The sequence below is a fragment of the Prionailurus bengalensis genome, chromosome B1, assembly GCF_016509475.1.
Source record: "Prionailurus bengalensis isolate Pbe53 chromosome B1, Fcat_Pben_1.1_paternal_pri, whole genome shotgun sequence".
NCBI classification, from domain to species: Eukaryota; Metazoa; Chordata; class Mammalia; order Carnivora; family Felidae; genus Prionailurus; species Prionailurus bengalensis.
The window spans coordinates 34,677,406-34,699,288 of record NC_057344.1 but is presented as its reverse complement, the minus strand read 5'-3'; the positions used below and the strand labels follow the sequence as shown (position 1 = coordinate 34,699,288).

Genomic DNA, 21,883 nt, shown 5'->3' with positions numbered 1-21,883 from the left:
GACTATACGTTTAAGCTTAAAATTTTATGTATCTATATACTTAATTTTTTAGAATAGTTTTAGGTTCACAGTGAAACTGTGAGGAAAGGACAGAGTTTCATCTACCACCTGCCCCTGCCCATGCACAGCCTCCCTCATTATTAACATCCCACCAGAGTGGTGCATTTGTTACAATTGATGAACCTACACTGACACATCAATATCTCCCAAAGACTTTAGTTTATTTACATCAGGGTTTGTGTTTGGCGGTTGCGCATGGGTTTGGACAGACATAATGACGTGTGTCCATTGTTATAGTATCATGTGGGGTAGTTTTGTTGGTCTAAAATCTGGTGTGATCTGCCTGTTTACCCCTCCCTTCCCCTAACCCCTGGCAACTACCGATCTATTTACTGTTCCCATAGTTTGCCGTTTTTTACAATGTCCTATAACTTGGAGTCAAGTGTGTAGTCTTTTCAGAGAGGCTTCTTTCACTTAGTTCATATACATGTAAGTTTCCTCCATTTATTTGCATGGCTTTGATGTCTCATTCTTTTTAATGCTGAATAATACTCCATTGTCTGGACGTACCACAGTTTATGTATCCATTCACCAACTGAAAGACATCTGGGCTGCTTCCAAATAAAGCCGCTATAAACATCGTGTGCAGTGTTCTGTGTAGAAATAACTTCACGGGCACCTGATTGGCTCAGTCGGTTAAACGTCTGATTCTTGGTTTCAGCTCAGGTCATGATCTCACTGTGCTGGCACCATGGAGCCTGCTTGGGATTCTCTCTCCCCCCTCCCTAGTTTCTCTCTCTGCCCCTCCCCCACTCACGCTTTCTCTCTCAAAATAAATAAATAAACTGAAAAAATAAAAGAAATAGTTTTTCACTCTTTTGGTTTGAAAAGAACGTGACTGCTGGATTGTTTGGTAAGAGTATGTTTCGTTTTGTGAGGAACAGCCCAGCTGTCCTCCAAAGGTTCCTCCAAAAGAACCGCCCAGCTGTACCATTTTGCATTCCCACCAGTGAAGGAGAGTTGCTGCTGCTTTACATCCTTGTCAGTGTTCTGGATCTTGGCCATTTTAATGGGTGTGTATTTGTACCTCGTCTTAATTTGCACTTCTCTGATGGCATGATCTGGAGCGTCTCTTCATACACTTGTTTGCTATCTGTATATCTTTTTTTTTTTTTTTTTTTTGATGAGCTGTTAAGGTCTGAGGGCTATTTCTTAACTGGTCTGTTTATTTTCTCATTGTTGAATTGTGTGGGCTCTTTGTATATTTTGAATAACAGTCATTTGTCAGATATGTCTTTTGAAATATTTTCTCCCAGTCAATGACTAGTCTTTTCATTCTCTTGAAAGCATCCTTCTCAGAGCAGAAATTTTTAATTTTCCTTTTTTCAACATTTATTTATTTTTGGGACAGAGAGAGACAGAGCATGAACGGGGGAGGGGCAGAGAGAGAGGGAGACACAGAATCGGAAACAGGCTCCAGGCTCTGAGCCATCAGCCCAGAGCCCGACACGGGGCTCCAACTCCCGGACCGCGAGATCGTGACCTGGCTGAAGTCGGATGCTTAACCGACTGCGCCACCCAGGTGCTCCAGAAGTTTTTAATTTTAATAAAGTCCAGTTTATTGACTATTTCTTTCATGGATTGTGCCTTTGGTGTCACATCTGAAAAGTCATCATCAAACCCAGTGTCATCTAGGTTTTCTCCTATGTAACCTTGGAGGAGTTTTCCAAGTTTTGCATTTTATATTTAGGCCTATGGTCCATTTTGAGTTAATTTTTGTGAAGGGTGGGGTGTATAGTCTGTGTCTAGATAACTTTTGGGGCATATGGATGTCCAGTTGTTCTAGTACCATTGTTGAACAGACTGTCTTTTTTTTCCCATTGTACTGCCTTTGTGCTTTTGCCAAAGATCAGGTGACTATATTTAAGTGGTTTTGTTTCTGGGCTCCCTATTCCATTTCATTGACCTACTTGCGTATTCTTTCATCAATACTACACTGTCTTGATTACTGTAGCTTTACAGTAAATCTTGTCATGTCAATCATTTGGCTTTGTTCTTTCTTCTCCTTCAATACTGAATTGGCTATTCTGGGGTTTTGCCTGTCTCTATGAACTTCAGAATTAGTATGTTGATATCACAAAATAACTTTTTGGGATTTCGATTGAAACTGCATTGAATCTATAGATCACATTGGGAAAAGCTGACATCTTAACAGTATTGAATCCTCCTATCCATGAACATAGAATATCCTTCCACTTATTCAATTCTCTGATTTCCTTCATCAGAGTTTTGTAGTTTAACTCAGATAGGTCTTGTACATATTTTGTTAGATTTAGGCCTAAGTATTTCATTTTGGGGGTTGCTAATGTAAATGATATTGTGTTTTGAATTTCAGATTCCTTTTTTTTCATTGCTGGTATACAGGGAGGTGATGGACTTTTGTATATTAACCATGTATCCCTGCAAACTTTCTCTCACTTATTAGTTCCAGGAGTTTTAAAAAATCAATTCTTTCAGGTTTTTTGCACAAGCAGTAACATCATCTGTGAACATAGACACTTTTATTCCTTCCTTCCCAATCAGTGTAGCTTTTATTTCTTTTTCTTCTCTTATTGCATTAGCTAGGGCTTCCAGCACAATATTATAAAGGAGTGGTGGTAGGAGACATCTTTGCCTTGATCCTGATCTTATTGGGAAAGCTTCAGGTTTCTCACCATTAATTATGAGATTAGCTGGAGGTTTTTTGTAGATATTCTTCATTAGTGGAGGAAGTTCCCCTCTATTCCTTGTTAACTGAGAGTTTTTATTACAAATGAATGTTGGATTTTGTCAAATGCTTTTTCTGCATCTATTGATATGATCAGTGGGATTTTTCTTTTTTAGCCTGGTAATGTGATATATTACATTAATTGATTTTCACATGTTGAACCAGCTTGGTCATGGTTTATAATTATTTTTATACATTGTTGGATTTTATTTTCTAAACTTTTGTTGAGGATTTTTGCATCTATGTTCATGAGAGACATTAATCTGTAGTTTCCTTTTCTTGTGATATCTTTGTCTGGTTTTAGTATTAGGGTACTACTGGCCTCACAGAATGAATTAGGAAGAATTCCCTCTGCTTCTATCTTCTAGGAGAGATGGTAGAGAACTGGTTTAATTTATTCCTTAAATGTTTGGTTACATTCACTAGCAAACCCACCTGGATCTGGCATTTTCTGTTTTGGAAAGTTATTAATTATTGATTTAATTTCTTTGTAGATTTGGTCTATTCCAATAGTCTATTTCTTCTTGTGTGGGTTTTGGTAGATTGTGTCTTTCAAGGAAATGGCCCATTTTATCTAGGTTATCAAATTTATGGAGATGCAGTTTTTCATAGTAATGCTTTATTATTCTTTTAATGTCCATGGGATCTGTAGTGATGTTTCCTCTTTTTTTTTACGATATTAGTCATCTATGTCCTCTCTCTTTTTCTTAGTTGACCTGGTTAGAGACTTAATTTCCAAAGAACTAGCTTTTAGTTTCATCTATTCTTATTTATTGATTAGTTTATTTCATTGAATTATGCTTTAATTTTTATTATTTCTTTTCTTCTGCTTACTTTGGATTTAATTTGCTCTTATTTTTTTAGTTTCCTAAGGTAGAAACTTAGATGATTGGTTTTAGAAGTTTCTTCATTTCTTTTTTTTTTTTTAAAGTGATGACAGAGAGTGGAATTGATGGCTTTATTTTATTTTATTTTTTAACGTTTATTTATTTTTGAGACAGAGAGAGACAGACCATGACGGGGGAGGGTCAGAGAGAGAGGGAGACACAGAATCGGAAGCAGACTCCAGGCTCCGAGCCATCAACCCAGAGCCCGACGCGGGGCTCGAACTCACGGACCACAAGATCGTGACCTGAGCTGAAGTCGGACGCTTAACTGACTGAACCACCCAGGTGCCCCAGAAGTTTCTTCATTTCTAATAGATGCATCCAGTGCTATAAATTTCCCCCTAGACACTGCTTTTGCTGCATCCCATCACTTTTTTTCACCTTAAATATATACAATTTTTATTTGCTGAACATACCTCGATAAAGCTGGGGAAAAGGGAGGAAAATGTGATGCAATGGGAAATTAGGAGTTTCAAGTTTGGAATACTTATTAAGCACTCAGTAATGATTTAGTGTTATCAGAGGCTCAGTGGTTGTGATGAGAACTTTTGCATCATAGGTAGTGAGTAGTGCCTGATTGGGGTGTGGTGGTCATTGTAGAAGTCTTTTGGAAGCACATTGCCTTTGTGGAGTTTCTGTCCTGCATCAGAGAGGTCCATGGTGTGGTGTGTCCTGTTTCTATCTGTTCTGCTCCTGCTCTCTGGTCTGCAGAGCCCCTTGGAAAAGCCCCAGCATCATCCTGCTCATGATGCCCTTTGTGAGAATCAGCCAGCTTGTGAAGGGTGCCAACTCCTGCTATAGCTAAGATCTGGCAGGCAGGGCCTCCCAGAGCCATGAGGAAGAGAAGTTTCTTCTAACTTTCTTTCAGCTCTATCTGAATGGAGACTTTTATCAGATGTTGTATAATAAGATCTCTTGTAACTCCATCTCACAAATTTTGATAAATTGTTTTAATTAATTTTCATTTAGTTCAAAATATTTTAAAATTTCTCTTGGATTTCTTCTTTGGCCCATGTGCTATTTAGAAATGTGTTGTCTAACCTCCAAGTATTTTCCAGCTACCTTTCTGTCATTGATTTCTAAGGTAATTCCACTATGGTCTGAGAGCAGACATTGTGTGATTTCTGTTCTTACAGTTCTGTGAAAATGTGCTTTATGGCCCAGGATGTGTTCTACTTTAGGTAAATGTTCTATGTGAGCTTGAGAAGAATTTGCATTCTGTTGTTGACTGAACTAGTCTATAGATGTACATTATATCCAGTTGATGGTGTTGTTGAGTTCAACTATGTCCGTACTGATTTTCTGCTTGCTAGATCTATTTCTGGTAGAGGGGTATTGAAGCCGCGAACTGTAGTAGGGGATTTATCTATCTCTCCTCTCGTTTTCAGTTTTTGCCTTATGTACTTTGATGCTCTGTTTTTAGGTACACATACATTAAGGATTGTTTTCTCTTCTTGGAAAACTGATCCCTTAATCATTTTGTAATGCCCCTCTTTATGACTGATAACTTTCCTTGCTCTGAAGTCCTGTCTGCCTGAAATTAACATAGCTATTTCTTTATTCTTTTGATTAATTTTGCACAGTATATCTTTCTCCATCTGTTTGCTTTTAATCTATATGTGTATATGTAAAGTGGGTTGCTTGTAGACAACATACAATTGAGTCTTGTTTTTGATCTACTCTGACAGTCTCTGTTTTGTAATTGGTGCATTTCTTTTTCAATTTTTTAAATGTTTCTTTATTTTTGAGAGAGACAGACAGACAGACAGAGAAACAGAGACACAGTGTGAGTGGGAAAGGGGCAGAGAGAGAGGGAGACACAGAATCCGAAGCGGGCTCCAGGCTCTGAGCCGTTAGCACTGAGCCCAACATGAGGCTCAAACTCACAAACTAGGAGCTCATGACCTGAGGCGAAGTCGGACGCTTAACTGACTGAGCCACTCAGGTGCCCCTGTAATTGACACATTTCTAAACTTAAAAAAGTCGTCCAAATGATATTTGCCACAAGGCATGATTATTTTATATTGATTTTTTCTATTGAATAATTCTTAGTTTAGAGAAATTCTGAACTTTGCAATGCTGTCACAATCGGTCACTTATATGTGGCTAAAGACCATCACAAACGATCAATTTTACAAAAGAAAAATAAGTTAAAATAATGTCACAAAATGTACACATTTAATTTATAAAGCATCACAAAAAATAAATATTATAAATTATAAAATATTTAAAAATTGCTTCCTATGTAGACAAGTTTTGGCAAAGCGTTCATTCCCTTGTTACTGAAATTTTATTTGCTCACAAAATTGTCTTTCACCTAATATCCTTGAAGATATCTTCTGTGTCATCTTTACTCCTCAGATCCCAGAATTTCCCTGAGAGTTTTTCAGGGGTTAACCAACACTGGAGTTTGGGTGAGGTGACAGCCAGCTGGATTAAAAAATAATGATAATAATAGAAAATAAATAACAGCCCAGCAGGAGGGCTTTAGGAGGCTTGCAGTTGTCAGATGTGTATGGTTAAGCACTGTGGCTGTAAGACATCATAGATTAGAGCAAAGAATTGCTTTGTGGGTTAATGTGGGGGAACACACTAGCCCTACTGGGACAGAGCAGATTTCTTGGAGAATGCAATTCTGTATTTGATTCCCAGAGCAATCCGTTCTTTTGCCCAACGGAATTCTTGAATTTTTATTTCTGGCCACAAGGTGGCATCTGATTTTCATTAATGCAGGAATCCCACATCTCCTCTCACCCCTCACACTGGAAACCCGCCTCTGGCTCAGCTTCTGGAAGCTTATTGTACCAGAACATTTTTCAAATGGCAGCATCTCTAAAGGAAATTGCATTAACTTATGTTTGTCTAGGGGCCTCGAAGCAAACCTTTTTTTATCTGGTAAGTCGTATCTGAATCAAGGTGTGCTCGTGCATTTAAAAGTTTTGCAATTGATCATTGGGTTGAGTACCTATTGTAGATTGGGAACTTTCCCCATGTCTTTCTTTGCCTTTCAGCCAAGAGAGGAGGCACGAAGTATTTTGACCTATGTGCCACACATATACCGTTTTGCTTATGAGAAGGAGGGTATGAAAAAGGCCTACTTAAATCTACCTTTCAAGCTGGGTCTATACAAGGTACATGCAAGAAATAACCGTAAGGGAAAAACTCACAAGACCAACTGTCTACGTTCCAGACCATTATTATGAGTAAGGTCTCTAGATCCACGAGGGGAGGGATCAAGCCTGATAGGTTCACCATTACTCCCCCTTTACCTCTCACAGTACTAACGCTTAGTAGGTGCTCAAAACCAACCAACCAACAAAACACAACAACAAAACTTATGGAATGCGTGGGTGAAGAAGCTCGAAAAGTGTTTCATGGAAGAGTTGGAGTGAAGCTGACTCTAAACTATGGCATAGGTCGGATGGAGAAAGTCAAGGTGGGGATGTGTGTTGCGACTTGGGGAGTCAGCACGACCACTGGGGCCCTGCTGAGGGCTGTGTCTTCTCCAGGGGGATGTTGAGAACCATTTTTAATGGACTATCAAAATGTAAAGTACACGGCGGGACATGGAGAGGACACCGAGAAAGACCCCTGGTGCCTATGTAGATAACAATACCAGGCAATATGGGACACCTGGCCTTACTTAGGTGGTATAGAGCCTGACTGGGTCTTTCAGAGCAGGAAGCCATCCACCTGGCTGATCACACCAGGGTCCCTTAGTAAGGCCTGCTCCAATCATGGTCGATATTTGAATAGCCTTTTCCAGTTTACCAAGCGTCTTTTCAAACACCAGCACGTTTAACACTGACAATATCCCTGTGATGTCAGTGCAGTTAGTATCTCTGCTTTACAGATGGGGAAGTTGAGGCTCAGAGAGGTGAAATGACTTGCCCAAGGTCACTTGGCCCTCTGCTCTCACCCTGCGTATTGAAGGAGGGGCAAAGTGAGAGTTAGCAAGAATCTGACAGACCAAAGTAAGATTTCCCCACTTCTCTTTCTGTCTTATTACAGCCCAAAGGCAGTCATAGACACATGCATGATGTTTTTGCCCTGATGTTTTTGCCATACATGGTCCAAGGGTTTTATTTTTCAATGAGAGCATAGGCGTAAAAAACTGGTAAAATGCCATCAAGTTAAAACAACAAAGAGGAAACGATCTCAAAGGTTTTTAGTCAAGAGCATGTTAATTTACAGTCGGAACCATTTACATCATTTTTATTCCCCTTTTAGGATCTTTGCACTCAAGGAGCTTGCAGTCTAGTTGCATAGGGAAAGCACACTCATGCTCATTGTGGCAGATCTTATGACCTGGGATGCATGGTACCGAAAAAGAGACAACCCTTAGCTACCTCGGGGCTTTCTCTGAAGCCGAAGAAAGTCACTCGGCTGTGACAGGTATGGCCTGGAGGACAAAGGTGGGGGAGTTGAAGCCTCCAAGGAGACAGGACTCCTTGGCCACAGGCCCCGGCCTCTCCTCTTTATTAGGACAATGCTCGGCACGCACTCCATGGTTCCTCAGAGGGTCCCCGTGGGTGTGAGGTTTATAATGCGTCCTTGGCTGCTTTTCTTTCTTCCACTGTCCACTGGGGGGCACACTGGCTTTGAGGGGGGCGGGTCAAGGGAAGGCCATTCTAGGAGACCTGGGACCATGGTGAGCTGGAGCTGCAGGTTTGGAAAAGAGCCGAAAGAGGGCTGCTTGGCTGGAGTAGAAGGTAGACTAGGGCAAGGAGATGGGTTTTATTTATTTTATTTATTTATTTTTTAATTTTTTTTTAATGTTTATTTATTTTTGAGAGAGACAGAGACAGAATGCGAGTGGGCTAGGGGCAGAGAGAGAGGGAGACACAGAATCCGAAGCAGGCTCCAGGTTCCGAACCGTCAGCACAGAGTCCGATGTGGGGCTCGAACCCACAGAGCTGTGAGATCATGACCCGAGCCGAAGTCAGACGCTCAACCGACTGAGCCACCCAGGCGCCCCAAAGAGGTGGGTTTTAGACTGGGGGGCAGACTGGGGTGTGGCTGTGTTGGGCCTTGAGCGCAGGTGGCTTTCTTTGCTCGCGATTCTATTACAGGTGGTGGCAATGCTTTTATTTGGAGTCAGGCTGTGGAGGGAATTCTTTTTCCATTGCAAACATTTTCCTGGTGAATTTTTTTTTCTCGTGTGTCAGTACTTTTAATGTTGTGTGCATCAAATCATAGTAACAAGATGACTACAAACAAGGTGCTGTCCCTTTATTTTCATGCACAGCCCAACAGGTTACAGTAAACCCAGTTTAGATTCCACCATCAAGTGTGGCTCTCCCATTAGTTCACCTTGTGACGGGTCATTAAGAATATCTTCAAATCTGATAGTCTCATCATTACCCCTCAAAATATCCAGTTGAAAGGTGTGAGCTTGGAGGAAATGAAAGACGCTGAACCTGCTGCGTGGCCTGAATTCCGTGTGTAATTCGAGCAGAGCAAACAGACCCTGGATGATCCTCAGGGTGGAAAAATTCATTTTATCTTGGTTGAACTGGAAATTTCTTTTCCTGATCATTCAAGAGGATGACGAGGCAAAAGTTCACTTTTCACACAAGGAAGACCTTTTCGAAGATGATCATGACTTTTCCAAAGGTCCACTTGCTGAGAGTTCAGTGACTGGAATACTGTCCTTTAGCTGAGATCCAAGTCCTCTGGCATTTATCTTCAACTTGCTCTGTGAACAGCCTCTCAGCCCCGCCCCACTGTCACCTTTTCCTGGTGAATTGTTAAGCCCAGATTTACTAGTTGGAGAATCTGATTTTTCCCTTCCTGTCCCTTCCTTCTGGCCGAGGAGCTTCCTTCCCTGTCAGGTTCCCCTGTCTCAATTTCCTCCAGTTTTCATCGTGCGTTAGTCCTTTCTTCATTCAGACAATGTGGGGCTTTCAGAAAGGATTCGGCAAAATGCCCTCTTAGTGTATTGGCATCTGTGTTTGCACCTGTGATGCCTTCTTAAGGTAAGCGCTGAGGGCAAGGTGCCTGAGTGCTGGCAATACCTCTCAGAACATTCTAGGTGCTTGGCAATCAGACAGTACCACTCAGGGGTTGAGTTCCAATCTCATTTCTTGAGAGGGCCAGGAGGCTCACAAGGGTCTCACAAGGGTGCAACCGCCTGACATTTTTTCCTTGCTCTCCTGGGACCCAATTACTGACCTGGCTGTCGCATCATAGCTGATCCATTGGCTCACTCACCTGCTGTGATCTTGGGAAGCCCAGCACAGTAGTAGTCAAATTGTTACAGTCTAGGAACTTTCTCAGTTTGGCAAACGACCCCAGGAACCTGCGTTTCCTGTCAGCGTCAGTCAGCAATACTTTTGGCTAATCACCCACCCTGCATGCGTGCGTAGGTCTTTCTAGATTGCAAAGCACTTACGTATGCATCAGCTTGCTTTCTCATCTTTAGCTAAACAGGGTAAGTATTGTTTCCATGTTATAAACAGACTTTGAAGTTGGGTGACTTTCCCAAGGTGACATAACTGGTTAGCTTTGCAGAGGGAATTGGAAACCAGGGCTAACTTACCACTAGACCCCCTGCTAAGGGAGACAGCAAGAAGCATAAGACCCCTGGGGTCCAAGTGACAAATGAGTTCAACAGATGGTGTGTGATGTAAGCATCCAGTGGAGAAATTCCTCATAAGAGGTAAGGCTGAGAGACAGAAGAGAAGGTGATTAGAATCCAGCCCCTTAAAACAAAACAAAACAAAACAAAACAAAACAAAACAAAACAAAACAAAACAAAAACAAACAACACTTGTATTAGGAGTACCTTTTAGAGCTTAACAAAGTCATTTTGGACAAAAAGATAAAGACAGGAAAAAGATGAATGACTTAGCTTTTAAATGTAAGCAGACCTCCGAAGGACAGAGTATTAAGTAATCTTTAAAATTGGCAACACTTCTCTAACTTTAAATGTCAGGAAGGACAAGCTGTGACTTTCTGCAGGAGATGGGACTCAGAAACTGGATTTGGGGGCCATGCGCCCTGGGTTCAAAAGTCTGCTCTGTGGCCTTGGGACCTTGGACAAGTCACTAAGAACCTTTGGGCTTTATTTTCCCTCTCTTTACAGGAGGATGATAATTCTAAACACAAAAGAGTGTTGTGAAAACGGAATAGATAATATAAATTAAACTGACGGCCAGTAGGTGTTAGAAATCTGATGTCTTCCTCATTTCAAACATTTTGGCCCATGGTTGGTGAAGACATCTTGAGCTGGACATAACACATATTTGGCCCAGCGTTGCCATTTCTGTGTTCCTCTGTGCAAGGCCATTGTCGGCATTAAACACACTGCGTTCAGAGGACCGGCTTTGTAGGGGACAGTGGGAATGTTTGGAACCCAAAAAGAAATGTGTTCGTTTCAAACTGTGAACAGAAAAACACCAACTCAAAAGTGGCTGCTTCATTACATGTCTATAAAACATTGTATCAATGAGTTAACTGCTTCTAGTTCTTGTGTGACCATGTGGAAGTCCTATATAGTGTGGGATGTGGGTAAATTTAAAATGTTCGATTCGATGTAGGATGAGGACACAGGAAGTCCGGCCTATAAAGGTGTTCAAGCCGGTCTGCTCCTACGGCTGGTGCAGTCACGGGGTCTTTTTTTTTTATTTTTTTTTCAACGTTTATTTATTTTTTTTGGGACAGAGAGAGACAGAGCATGAACGGGGGAGGGGCAGAGAGAGAGGGAGACACAGAATCGGAAACAGGCTCCAGGCTCTGAGCCATCAACCCAGAGCCCGACGCGGGGCTCGAACTCCCGGACCGCGAGATCGTGACCTGGCTGAAGTCGGACGCTTAACCGACTGCGCCACCCAGGCGCCCCAGTCACGGGGTCCTTAAGGATGAGCCTGGCTGGGCAGCCAGATGAAGCAGGGTCTGCGGATGTTAATGAGCCCTTCTGACCTGTTACACCCCTTCAATGGGTAGATCAGATAGCATAGGGTGAGCCCGGAACAAGATGAAGAATGGGTTGGACCTTCCTTTGTAGCGGATACTCTTTGGCTTGCCAATAATAAGATGATTAACGAATTAAATTGGACTTACACTGGACTTTATTTTAACGTTTTAGTTGTGTTCATTTATCCCTTCCAGTTGGAGTGAGAGCCCCAGAAAAAGAAAATAAACTCTAGTTGTGTTTTGGTTCAATGAGAGGGCATTTATATTACAATCGGTGTCTTCTTATTTACTAACTGCACGCATTACTTAGTATGCCCCCCTTCGTTATGCCACTACCTTCTTCTGTGGAAGTGGGCGCTGCTGGACGGGGCCAGGAGACCAGCAGCAGCAGCTGTGTGCTGCAGAGAGAAGAAGAGATACTTCTGCCGGGAGCTTGGAGCTCCCGGGAGTGGTTTTCATATCCAGCAGTTCAGTTCAGGCTTATGCCTCCCAGAATCACTGTATTAAATCATAGGTAAGTTTAAGAAGCCAGGAGAGTGACCATGAGACTCCCCACCAGATAAAAACCCCACTTGGTGCCAGTAAGGATTTAGTAGCTAGAGAAATTGGTGTGTGTGTGTGTGTGTGTGTGTGTGTGTAGAGGGGTGGATTCGCTCCTTTACAAAAGGAGACTTCAATTTGTAGAAGGAGCCACACTGGGCTTGCTCTATAGGGAACTCCCCTAGGCATTTCTCGTGCTCCATGATTGGTAACAATGAGATTTGCATCCTTTGTTTTTTCAGGAAGTTGTTGAGCCAAGCGAGGAACACTTTCCAAGTGGGGGCAACGGCAGAGCTGTCCGAGTTTTTTGAAAGACCACTGAACCTGAAACACAGCTTGGGAAAGTGAGACCCGAGCAAATGTGACCAGGATGTGCAATGGGAGGGCAGAGCACCTGAGCTAACTGTGAGGCTCGAAGGCAGCCAGAACAAGGTGCGCAAAGTTTACCTGGTTTGTTGAACAGGTGTCATCTCTGACATACATCACTAACCACCAAGCTGAGACAAAGGGGACTTCCTCCTTCTCATGGTGTTGCTGTTTGCACTTGATATCTGGGCGTTCTGAAGCTGGCACAGTGAGAGCAGGGATGTGGCCGTGATCCGGCTCAATGGGGCTCAGGCCCCAGTGACCTTTGGCTGCAAGCACCGTTTGACAAAGGACGAGTCCTGGCCCCCTGGGCCCCCTGGGCCCCTCCTTCTGGTGTCCTCTTTCATAAGTTAACAGCATGGGTTTCTCCAGTGGCAGGTCCTGGGGGAATATGAACTGCCTGAGTGCGCTCTGACTCTTTCTTCCAGTCGTGACATTGGGAAAGGCTATGAGAATAACTCACCCAACCCACTCTTGGTCAGAACTATAGAGAAAGAAAGAAGATCCTGAAAAATCTTGGTGTTACATATTTCTTAAAAACTTATTTATTTTTTTAATTTACATCCAAGTTAGTTAGCATATAGTGCAACAATGATTTCAGGACTGGATTCCTTAGTGCCCCTTACCCATTTAGCCCATTCCCCCTCCCACAACCCCTCCAGCCACCCTCAGTTTGTTCTCCATATTTATGAGTCTCTTCTGTTTTGTCCCCCTCCCTGCTTTTATATTATTTTTGCTTCACCTTCCCTTATGTTCATCTGTTTTGTATCTTAAAGTCCTCATATGAGTGAAGTCATATGATTTTTGTCTTTCTCTGACTAATTTTGCTTAGCAGAATACCCTCCAGTTCCATCCATGTAGTTGCAAATGGCAAGATTTCATTCTTTTTGATTGCTGAGTAATACTCCATTGTATGTATATACCACATCTTCTTTATCCATTCATCTGTTGATGGACTTGGTGTTACACACTTACCTCCCTTTAATCAGATGATGAAACTCAGAACTTTGGTTCCCATAGATAATCCTGAGTATCAGATTACCAAGTTTACTTTGCAGAAGATTTCACACTAAGATTCTTATTGAAAGGGAGCTCCCTTAGTGAATTTTTACATATTTAAATTTACAAGAGTCCAATCTGCATTCAGCTTTTAGAAATATGTATGTTGACTTAAGGGAGAGACCTTAGAAATAGAAGGCATTAACAGACTGCTAAATTTTTTTTAATGTATTTAGAGCTTTACGTAAAGGATAATGAAATGTCTTGGTGTTCCGTTCCGAGTTTTGAGAAACGCATAGAGTCCTGTAATCACCATCATGATCAAGATACAGAATAGTTCCATCACTCCCCCAAATTCCCTTGTGCTGCCCTTTTGTCATTCGACCTCTCCCTCCACCCCTAACCCTTGACACACTTCTTCATCTCTACAGTTTTGCGTTTTCCAGAATGTCATATAAATTGTAGACTATTGTCTACCGTATGGATGTACTGTGCTTCCTGTATCCACTTGCCAATTGAAGGACATTTGGATTGCTTTTAGTTTTTGGTGATTAGAAATAAAACCACTCAACACATTATTTTTACATACTCAACAGTTTTCATTTCCTTAGGGTAAATATTTTGGAACAGGATTGCTGGGGTTTGTGGTACACATTTGGTTGACTTTCAAAGAAACTGTTGGATGGTTCTCTCAAAGAGCTGCATCATTTCTATCCCCACCAATTCCAGTTGCACTAAACAATATGAAATGGTTTTTGCTGTCAATGATCATACATATTTTTAAGAACTTAAGACAAGAAAAATAGTCTGTTTATCTAGATTTTTAGAACTTCTGTGGCTCTTCGTCTTTTTTTCATTTCCAAAGTTCTAGGTTTCCCTTTAATATCATTTCCCTTCACATTTTTTTTTATGTTTATTTATGTTTTGAAAGAGAGAGACAGAGAAGACAGAGTGTGAGTGGGGGATGGGCAGAGAGAGAGGGAGACACACAACCCGAAACAGGCTCCAGGGTCCGAGCTGTCAGCACAGAGCCTGACGCGGGGCTCGAACTCATGGACCACAAGATCATGACCTGAGCCAAAGTCGGAAGCTCAACTGACAGAGCCACCCAAGCGCCCCACTATCATTTCCCTTCAGTTGGAAGAACTTCCTTTAGCATTTCTTGTGGAGCAGATCCTCTGGTGACAAATTCTTAGTTTTCCTTCATTTGAAAATGTCTCTATTTTGCTTTGAGGGATATATTCAATGTACATAAAGCCTGGTTGACAATTCTTCTCTTTGAACATTTCTCTGTTCCCTTGTCTTCTGGCCTCCATGGTTCCTAGTGAGATATTTGCAGTCATTGACTCGTGTCTCATATACACAATATGTCATTTTCTCTGGCTGTTTTCAAGATTTTTTTTTTTTTTTTGGTATTTTGTTTTTGTCCGTTTGATTATGATTTGTTGGTTTTCATCGAGTTCGTCTTCGTCTTGCTTGGGATTCACTGATTTTTTTTTTAAGAAATTTTTTAATGTTTATTTTTGAGAGAGAGAGAGAGAGAGAGAGGGAGAGAGAGAAACAGATCATGAGTTGGGGAGGGGCAGAGAGAGGGAGACACAGAATCCAAAGTAGACTCCAGGCCCTGAGCTGTCAGCACAGAGCCCGACGCGGGGCTCGAACTCACAAACTGTGAGATCATGACCTGAGCCAAAGTTGGACGCTTTACCGACTGAGCCACCCAGGCGCCCCCACTGATGTTTTTGAATGTGTAAATATATATCTTTACAAAATCTAGAAAATTTTCACCCTTATTTCTTCAAATATTGTTTCTGCATTGATCTCCCCTCATTCTGAGATTCCAATGATTTACATGTAGAACTTTTAATATCCCATAAGTACCTAAAGTTCAATTTGTTTGTTTTACAATGTTTTCTGTTAAGATCAGAAAATTACTATTGATTTATTTTCACGTTCACTCACTTTTTCCTTTGTCATCTTTATTCTGCTATTGAGCCCATCCAGTGAATTCTTTGTTTCAGATATTATTTTCTTTTAGTCCTACACTAAAACTTTCCGGCTCTTAAAAAAGTGGGTTTTTTCCTCTGACAGAATGTCTATCTTATGTTCTTTTCAAACCTGTATACCTGTATCTCATGAAGTATAGTTATTAGACTGCTTTGTGGGGCCCCAAATATGGCAAATTCTTAAGAAAATATAATTAATGGATGCCAATCCTCAAATGATTGAAATGTTAGAATGATCAGACAAAAACTTGAAAGCAGGGGCGCCTGGGTGGCGTAGTCGGTTAAGCGTCCGACTTCAGCCAGGTCACGATCTCGCGGTCCATGAGTTCGAGCCCCGCGTCAGGCTCTGGGCTGATGGCTCAGAGCCTGGAGCCTGCTTCCGATTCTGTGTCTCCCTCTCTCTTTGCCCCTCCCCCATTCATGCTCTGTCTCTCTCTGTCCCAAAAATAAATAAACGTTGAAAAAAAAAATTAAAAAAAAAAAAAGAATTTGCCATATTTTCCTGATTGCTGGCATGTTGGGTAATTTCAGATTGTATTGTGAACACTTTAAATATTACATTGTGAGACTCTGAGTCCTATTAAAATCCCCTGAAGAACATTTATTTTGTTTCAACGGGTAATCAACCTGATTATGTTCAGACCGTAAGTTCACTTTCAACTACTTCAGGTGATGGGTCCAATGTTAGTTTGCTATTCAAAGCCTTTGCTGTGCTATGTGACTCTTCCCCATGCATATGCTCCTCAGAGTTTAGTCTGGTACTTAGTGTCTATGTCATAGTTCAGTTCTAAAAGCTTTTTCTGTTTCTTTTGGTCTGTTCCAGACATGTGTAGCTCAGAAATATAGGTGTCTCTAAGAGTTTTAGTACACCCCTTCCCAATGCGTCTGTGCTGGCTCACAGTTCTATGTCATGGGGCCACCGTAAGGGAAACGTGGCAAGAGAAAAGAGAGGAGATAATAGTAGGGATTGTCCCTACTTTTTTTGGTCCCAATCTTAGGATCAGAAAAGCTTCTTTCTCCAGTTTTCTTGTCCATACCAGTCCTGTCTCTGCAATGAGGGTAGGAAAGAAAGGGAAAGCAATGAGAGTTTCTTCCACCCTTTCTGGGCCACGGGGCCCTTTTACCTGGTCTGATGGCCAGAAAAGGGATTTCTCTCAGAACTTCTGCTAACTGTACCTGCTGTACAGCTTAAGCAACTCTGACCACCCTCAGGTCAAAGCCAGGGGACGAAGGAGAAAACAAAACAGAGCAAACAAAAACCCAGTAAAGTCACTGTCATTTAAGTCTGGACTTCCCTCCCCAATCTGCCTGATACGATTTCCTTTTCAGAGCCCTCAGGTATTTGCTTTTTCTATTTTGTCTAGAATTTTTGTTGTAATCAGTAGAGTAGAAAGACTGTAGTGAGCACACTGCGTTTTGGCCAGCACTGGAAGTCCTTGGGTTGCTGAATTTTAACACACAAAGAGGGACTTATTGCTTGTGAGCCTCCTGGATGGGGACCCCCTTAGAAGAATAACCAATTCCTGTTGTGGCAACTCCTCTCCAGCTCCACACTTGCCTGTACACCTTGGGACTCTGACCTTGCTCCTTTTGGAAACTTTGCACCAACTAACATGTCCATGTCGCATAGCCCTGTCATCCTTGGCCGGGTCCCAGTTGGAGACTTCCCTGACCACTTACCCTCTCCGATGCTCTCATGCCCATAGTGGTGGGAGCCTCTTTTCCATGCCCCAAACTTCTATAGCATCTCTCACTCCTAAAGATTTCTACAGTGCCCGTTTAGAACACATGCTCTTATGTCCCGTCTCTTCTCACATCGTTGCTTTTATCATCTCATCTTTAACTAAAACCTGGCTCTTAACCTGAGAACACTTATGCCCCTGCCATCCTCCCCAGAATGTTCAATCATCCTCTTCCTTTACCTCACCATCCACACTCTCTAAGAAGACAGTCTTGCCTCCCACTCCACAGAGATATGAACCATCATAGGAGAAGGCCTTCAACTCCCTGCCTTCTCATTTGCTACTTCTCTGAACCTATTTGTCCTTCCTTGTTGCCCCCAAGGAAAAGGGCCTTCTTTCATTCTGAGGTGAAGCCCCGGTGTTTGTACACTTGATTCCATGTTTTTTCTACCTTCTCATTTCTGGCCAATGGAATAAAACAAAGGATGAAAGTAAGAGCAATAAATACTCTTTCTTTTTTTTTTTAACGTTTATTTATTTTTGAGACAGAGAGAGAGTATGAATGAGGGAAGGTCAGAGAGAGAGGGAGACACAGAATCTGAAACAGGCTCCAGGCTCTGAGCTATCAGCACAGAGCCCGATGCGGGGCTCGAACTCACGGACCGTGAGATCATGACCTGAGCTGAAGTCGGATGCCCAACCAACTGAGCCACCCAGGCGCCCCTCTTTCTTTCTTTTTAAATATTTTATTTTTTAAGTAATCTCTACACCCAACATGGGACTCAAACTTACAACTCCAAGATCAAGAGTTGCATGGTCCACCGACTGAGCCAGCCAGGCACCACAACAAATATTCTTTAAAAAGGAGACAAAATTACCACTATTAAGAAACACAAAGCAATGGGGCGCCTGGGTGGCGCAGTCGGTTGGCCGTCCGACTTCAGCCAGGTCACGATCTCGCGGTCCGTGAGTTCGAGCCCCGCGTCAGTCTCTAGGCTGATGGCTCAGAGCCTGGAGCCTGTTTCTGATTCTGTGTCTCCCTCTCTCTCTGCCCCTCCCCTGTTCATGCTCTGTCTCTCTCTGTCCCAAAAATAAATAAACGTTGAAAAAAAAAATTAAAAAAAAAAAAGAAACACAAAGCAAACATAATGGCTTCCCTAGAAACCCAAGAATATCAGCTAAAAACACCAGTGGAAAAAAATTGTTAAATATGAAATTGTCCCCAAAGTACCAATGCTTAAAAGCAGATCAGTGTAACAGAATAGAAAGCCCACAAATAAACCCAAGTATGAATAAAAATTTCATATATAATAAGAGCAGAATTGCATCCCAAGATTAAGGGAAGAATTAGCCAATGAAAGATGCTAGGATATTTGGAAATGCTCATAAAAAAGAAAAAATTAAATTCTTAAATAGTGAGGTATCACTCTCCATATCATATACCAAAATAAATTGAGATGAATTAAAGAATTCAGTGTAAAAGAGGCAACTGAAAAATAACTCAACAAGATAGCTTTTTTTTTCTGCAAAAGTTGGTACAACAAGCCAAAGATGGATAGAGTTGACTACATAAAAAATTTTCAATGTCTGTATGTAAAAAATATGGAGTATTGTTAGGAACAGGGGAACTCTGTTATCTTTGTAACTTCTCTAGAAATCTAAAGTGATTACAAAATAAAAAGTCACCACAGACACACAATATCTATCAGAATTACAAATCTACTTCTGAGAATTTGCTTTTCAGATCTACATGCAGGATGACCATTGTGACAAGCTTCTCCTGGACTCATTCTTGCCCAGTTATTATTTTTTAATTTTTTTAAGTTTATTTATTTATTTAGAGAGAGATGGGATGTGGACAGGGGAGGCGCAGAAAGAGAGGGAGAGAGAGAACCCCAAGCAGGCTCCACACTGACAGCACAGAGCCCGATGCGGGGCTTGAACTCACGAACTGCGAGATCATGACCTGAGCTGAGATCAAGAGTTGGTTGCTTAACCGACTGTACCGCCCAGGTGCCCTGCAAGTTATTTGTAACAGCAAGATATTTTATACAACCTAAATGACAGTTATAGGAAACTTTTAAAAATCGTGGTACATTCATACAATGGAATATCATCTAGCTGTTTGATAATAGGGAAACTTCTGATACGGAAGTGGGTCAGACACCCATTTTTAAGAAAAAAGATGTTTTAATTTAAAAAACCACACTAATACACAACAATAAAACAAAGTGCTACAATATGTTACTTTTGAGTATAGGAGGGAGGTGAGAATGCGCATTTATATGGCTTGTTTGTGTGAAAAGAGAAGGTAGAAAGATACACAGAATATGAGGGACAACTGTGGTGGTGGCGTGAACCAACAACAACTGGGGTGGGGTGCGGAGTCGGGGGAGGGAGGGAGACTTTCATGTGTATCAATTAAGAGGTTACATCTATAGTCTCCCAGCCATGCGGACGCAATACCTGTTAGAAACAATCTCCACCCAGAAAAAGACTCTAAAATGTCACAAACAGCGTTGAAGACCCATAGAGTGTGGCTGTAACGGCAGGATTTCAGACCCCAGATACCTCTGTCAGGGGTGTACATGAAAGAAATGTTTCTAAATCCTGGGATGCTCCCTTAGAACTCGGAACCTCTGATCACGTCAACACCCATTTACTCTGCCTTCCTGAAGGTTCTCATGTCACTTCTGCATCAAGCTGGGTATTCTTCTGGATGTCATCAGGACCAGAACCCCCAGGATGTGAAACTTCCTCCATCAGTGAAACTTCTCTCCAAATGTAGCTGATGAGTGTTCCTATGATGAGCAAACTGTCTACGTCTCTCTCCACTGTCTAAAAAACACTCAAGATGTAAGCAGTCAGGAGTGGGATTTCCAGCTGTCCAGATGTGAATGTGTCCTCCTTATAAACTCAGTAAATCCAGTCTTATACACACACACCAGTGTTTCCCAAGAATGACCAGCTGGTGTTGGGGGTGTCCAGCAGAGGCATCATATTTGCAACAAATCAATATTTCATTAACTTAATCTCCTCCTCAAAACTTTGGGTATTCTTTTTTAAATTTTTTTTTTAACATGTATTTATTTTTGAGACACAGAGAGAGACAGAGCATAAGTGGGGGAGGAGCAGAGAGAGAGGGAAACACAGAATCTGAAGCAGGCTCCAGGGTCTGCACTGTCAGCACAGAGCCCGATGTGGGGCTCGAGCCCATGAACTGTAAGATCATGACCTGAGCCGAAGTTGGACGCTTAACCGACTGAGCCACCCAGGCGCCCCAAAACTTTGGGTATTCTAACCCCTCATGCCTTCCTTTGGTCCTTCAGAATTCCTAGGATTTTAAACGGTTCAAGAATGGCCATCTGGATTTGCTCATCTTATCCTCCTTGTCAGTAGCCCTGACCTCATAGAGCAGCTTTCATCCTCTCTGCCAGAATACCTACCCCAAAGTCCTGTGGTGATGCTGGGTCCCCAGATCTCGAGGGGCCACCAACGGTCTCCGCATTCTCGTGGCCTTGCTGCACTTTCATTCAGTGCTCCAACAGGGGAATGCAAGCGTGGAACCCACCTTCTACCTTTACAACCTTGAACTTGATGGGACTGCAAAGCTCTCTGCTCCATGTGAATACCAAGACTGATGACCCTAGGCCCCCAGCGTCAACCCCTAGAGACTGGTCAAGAGAACAATTCCAACACATGCCCTGCTGTACTTAAAGTTGTCCTTTCCCCAGCACCAGCCACTTCCCCCAGAGAGTGCTGTGATCCTTGCCTCACCATGCCCCTGCCCTGATGATTTTCTTCTTTATCCATTGCCTTCCAGGTGAGTCAAAGGGCAGTTCTTGTTACAGGAGGTTTAAGAATCTTTGTCCGGAGGGCTGCAATCAGACTCAGGACAAAGACTGGAGATCACTGGACTTACAGTGGGAGCAAGACTTTGGCCTTCCCACTGTGTGTCTGACACACGTGCATGCAGGCGCGTGCACACACACACACACACACACACAAGAATTCAACAGTTATACACTCACTTATGTATTCACAAAAGTGCAGTTTCCAATAGCGTTTATATGCATTAATGCATGACATATCACTAACATCTAAAATAACTGTCTCATCTTTTCCTCCTTTTCTTTTTCCTGCTTATCTTTAGATTTAGCACTGGATTGAGACATGTGGGCATCCAAAGCAGGCCAGTAAATGGACATCCCTTTAAACCTTTATTCTTTAAGTGTTTAGCATGTAGTTAGAGTCCGAAATTCACGTTCGGAAACCTCACATGTGCTCTGTCTTCAGCAGATCAGGAAAGCCTCATGTTAAGTCTGGGATGCACTGGGAATTAAGTATATTTTCTGCCGTGGAATATCTTACTGGATACCTATTATCACTATAATAATCTTCAAAATGTGTCTACTCTCTGCCTTGTCCAATCACACTCATCCCTTGAGTCCCAAAAAAGTGCACTTAAAATAAATAATACCGGCTATCTCCTATGTGGCACTGACTGGGCCCTGGGGAAGGGCAACCTGGAGAGAGGTGCCATTCCTGACCTTGAACCTAGGGATAGGGAGGGAAAGGACATAAATACATAGGTAAATAGTTAGAATACAAAGTTTTAGAATATAAGAATTATATATGTGGAGTGACCACACCATGTAGTGTCCTAATCTGGGAATTTTTGAGAACAAAAAGAGAGGATTATTAACAAATAATGAGGAA

At 42.1% G+C, this 21,883-nt stretch overlaps 1 pseudogene; it reads right to left on the bottom strand.

The window, feature by feature from the left end:
* Positions 1–8,911: 8,911 nt before the first annotated feature.
* LOC122468674 lies at positions 8,912–17,186 on the bottom strand (annotated as a pseudogene).
* Between the last annotated feature and the right edge of the window lie 4,697 nt (positions 17,187–21,883).